Source organism: Miscanthus floridulus, chromosome 10, assembly GCF_019320115.1.
Source record: "Miscanthus floridulus cultivar M001 chromosome 10, ASM1932011v1, whole genome shotgun sequence".
Lineage (NCBI taxonomy): Eukaryota > Viridiplantae > Streptophyta > Magnoliopsida > Poales > Poaceae > Miscanthus > Miscanthus floridulus.
Genome location: NC_089589.1, coordinates 43,772,687 through 43,777,048, shown reverse-complemented (window position 1 = coordinate 43,777,048; position 4,362 = coordinate 43,772,687).

Below are 4,362 nucleotides of genomic sequence, written 5' to 3'. Positions count from 1 at the left end.
CAGGCGCCCCAAGATGGCGTGGTAAGCCCCCTTGAATCCAACCACCTCGAAGGTGAGGACCTCCTTGCGGTAGTTGGAGGGAGTGCCAAAGCAGATGGGTAAGTCGATGCGCCTGAGGGGTCATGTGCGCTTTCCTGGCATGACACCGTGGAAGGGCGCGGAACCGCCTCGGAGCCGTGACTGGTCGAGCTCTAGGAGCTCTAGAGTGTTGACGTAGAGGATGTTGAGGCCGCTGCCTCCGTCCATGAGCACTTTGGTAAGCCGGGTGTTGCCGACGATTGGGTCGACGACAAGCGGGTACTGCCTGGGGTTTGGAACATAATCGGGGTGGTCATCCCGATCAAAGGTGATTGCCTCCCGAGACCAATCGAGGTACCAGGGGGTGGCCACCTTGACCGAGAAGACCTCCCGGTGTTCCCTCTTTCGCTGGCGCGCCGTGAGGCATGCCGAGGGTCCACCAAAGATCATGAAGGCGTTGCGTACCTCGGGGAACCCATCATCTTTATTGCCGTCCCTCTCACCGGCGCCCCTTTTCCTGGCGTCGTCGTCGTCGAGGAGCCCAAGCCTGGCGTAGTAATGCCGGAGCATGGTGCACTCCTCGAGGGCATGCTTCACTGGACCTTGATGGTAAGGACAGGGCTTCTTAAGCATGTCGTCAAATAGCCCGGGGCCCCGGGGGCCTCGGGGATTCCTGCGATCTGCTGCGGCGACATGGCCGGCCTTGAGGACCTCCTGCTTCCCTAGGCGACCCTTCTTCTTTCTCTTGGGGACGCAGGTGGGCAAGGCCTCGGGGGCCTCGTCCATCTGCTTCCCCTTGGCGTCGTTGTTGGGGAAGATGGCCCCAACCGCCTCTTCGCCTGAGGCGAAGTTGGTGGCGATGTCGAGGAGTGCGGCCGCTGTGGTTGGTACGTTCCGGCCCAATTCTCGGACCAGGTCTCGGTAGGAGGTGCCAGAGAGGAATGCTTGGATGATTTCCGAGTCACCAACATGGGGCAACTCGGTGCATTTCTTGGAGAAGCACCGGATGAAATCTCGAAGAGATTCGTCTGGCTTCTGGCGGCAACCTTTGAGGTCCCAGGAGTTCCCGGGGCGCACATAGGTGCCCTGGAAATTTCCGACGAAGACCCTCACCAAGTCGTGCCAGTCGTGGATCTGTGCGGGGGGAAGGTGTTCGAGCCAGGCTCTCGCTGAGTCTGACAAGAACAAAGGGAGGTTGTGGATGATGAGCAGGTCATCGTCCGCACCACCTAGCTGACAAGCCAGGCGATAATCGGCTAGCCATAGCTCAGGGTTCGTCTCGCCGCTATACTTTGTGAGGTTGGCAGGTTGCCGGAACCAGGCTGGGAAGTGAGCGTTGCGGATGGCTCTACTAAAGACCCGAGGGCCAGGTGGCTTGGGAGAAGGACTGCGGTCCTCTTCGTTGTCGTAGCGGCCGCCTCGGTGTGGGTGGTAGCCCCGGCCGGCTCCATTGTCGTGGCGCCATTGCCTGCCAACTACTTCGTGGTCGCCTTGTGCCTTGCGTTGGTCTCTAGGTCGATCGCACACCGAGGGGGCCCCGTTGGCCATCGGTGCGCGAGCGGGCTCGGGATGGACCGAGGCACCCTGGCCCCGGCGAGGTTGCGCCGTGGGTTGCTCCGAAGTGCCTCCACGCCGGCGGGAGGCGGAACTTTCGGCCTGCTGCACCGCAGCGGTCTCGAGGAGGTCGCGGAGCTCTACGCGGACCCGTCGCCCCTCGGTGGTGGAGGGCTCGGGCATTGCTCGGACCAGCATCGCAGCTGCTGCGACATTCTGGCTAGCGCGATTAAAGATTGGGGGTGGCTCACCCCCCTCGTTGTTGTTGATGCGGTGATGGACGTCACGGGCCCTCCGTCGGGCTCTTCCGCCCTCACCGCGCCCTTGCTGCTCCTGCTCGAGAGTGTCCCGAAGCTGCTCTAGGTCTAGGCATCGATGCTCCGCGCGGACGGGATTCTCGTTCTGTGCTGCCGGGGCTTCGAGACGCGGAGGTGTGGCATCACCCGCCCCTGGCCGGGGCGGGGAAGGGTTGCCTATCCTCTCATCCTCTTCGCCCGCCCTTGGCATCCCGAGCCCGACGTGGAAGCACTCACGAGACGGATCATAAGTCCCTTCGTCGTCGGAGTCGGAGTAGCCGAAGCAGTAGTCGCTTGCAGTCATGAAGCGGCGCATGGCTTCGGGGTCACAAAGACTGGAGAAGTCTGCTCTAGCCCACGTCTCGTCTTCTTCCGAGGAGTCGGCATGGGCGTGCGCCGATGTTGCGGGGGAGAAGTCGAGGGCGAAACGTTGGTGGAGTTCTGAGGGCTCTGCGTGCTTGGAAGCGTAGGCGGAAGCGAAGGCGACGGCAGCGTTTATCAACCCGAAGGGGTACGGGGATGGTGCTACTGCTGGGCGCCGCTCCGCCAGGGCTGGCCCCTCAGGAGGTGGTGGGACAGAGCTTGATGGCAAGGCGTCGCTGTGCATCGCCGGAATCTTTTCCTTGCCCAAGCTCAGGTTAGATAAGTCCCCGACCAGGGACTCTGCACCAATAGCTGGGCAAGGGATACCGGCGGAGCACGGCGCGTCGCCCCGAGCTTGCGTGGTGTCGGAGCGTTCCCGCTCGTGTCGCGCCTGACGAGTGCTACAGGAGCCGTGGCCCGGACGCTGCCTGCGCCTAGGCCACGGGTCTATGGTAACGTCGTCGGGCTGTGGAGCTCGGGGTGCGAGGAGTACCATATCGTATCCACATCCTAGAGACATGAACTCTAGGCTCTCGAACCATACCACCGTGCTGAGACGCAATGGTCGTATGGGGTCTGCCATCTGGAACTTGCTGGGACGATGAAGCTAACACGCAGCGTTCCTCTACCTGGCGTGCCAACTGTCGGTGTTTTGGACCAGGGGGGTCCTTAACCAACGAGTGAATTTGTGCTACGTGCCCCTAATCCCCGATGGTGATGCAAAGAGACACAAGGTTTATACTGGTTCAGGCAATCAATGCCCTACGTCCGGTCTGAGAGATTGATCTTGTATTCCTTGCACCAGAGTGCTCGTAGTAGGGGGTTACAAGCTAGGTGAGAGAGGGAGCTAGCCCCAGGTCTCGGCCGGGGGTGGTGCGGGCTGCTTGAGGCATTGTTCTCAAGCAGTGTAGAAGTGTGTGGTTCTATTGGTGAGTTCCTCTTTCTGCTCGTCGTTCTCCTCCTCCCTAGAAATGGCCCCGGCCCCTCCCTTTTATACTCTAAGGGAGAACCAGGACGTACATATGTTGCTACATAGCGTCTGATAAGTGGGGATGGCGTGTCCGAGCCCTGCAGCCGGCCACTGTTGTGGTATGGTCGATGGAGTGGCCCCGTCCTTGTCGTGCAGAAGTGACGCGCTGGTCATACTTGATCTTGTGCGTCGTGGGGCTCCAGTATAGCTTGAGGCAGGGCATGGCGGGTGACGTGCCGGTCATCGTGCGATGACGTCGTAGGGGGCCGAGGCTCTGTAGATGCCGAGGCCGAGCCATCGTGGGGGCTCGGCGGACATGGATCCCCAAGCTGCCGAGCCCCTGAAGCAAACTGCCGTGGCTTTGGAGGGAATTATTGGTCCTGGGTACCGATTCCGAGGCCACAGTATCCCGGTCGTGGCTCCCCACGCCGCGTTGTTCTCGGAGCAGGAGTTAGCAGCACAGTGAGGCATGGGCATCAACCATGTGCATAGCGGTGGGCACAGTGGCGGGTAACCCCTTTCTAGTCCCGCCCCCTGTCCCGTCGGCCATTCCGCTGTACTGTGCCGAGCATGCGGCCGATGTTAGTGGCAGCAGTTGGCTGAGTTAATGCGACGCGACGTTTTGTCAGAGGGACAGGTGAAGGAAGAGGCAGCGGAGTGTTGCCGAGCCCGCCTCGCGCGAGGCGGAGCATCGGTGACCCGGCCGAGGCCTGCGACGAGAGGGGGTCGGCCGAGGCCTTCGGTGGGGGATCGCCCGAGGCCAGCGGTGAGGGGGCCTTGAGCGATACGGAGAATTGGCCGAGGCCTTTGGTGAGAGGTCGCCCGAGGCCAGCGATTGTTAGCTGGTTTCGATCTTTACGAAGTCTAAGCAGTTGTTTTTTGGTTCTTGCTTAGGGTACCCCTTCTCGCGGTATCCAACAACTAGCTCTTCTAGATTTTTCTCAGCCTTTTCACATAGAGACTGATGCTTCGGGTTCTGAGATTGGAGCTGTTTTATAGCAAGGTGGTCATCCTCTTGCCTTTATTAGTAAACCACTAAGCAAGAGGAATCAAGGTCTCACTGTCTATGAGAAGGAATACTTGGCAATCTTGTTGGTAGTAGACCATTGGCGTCATTACCTTCTCCAAGCCGAGTTTTATATTCACACGGATCATCAAAGT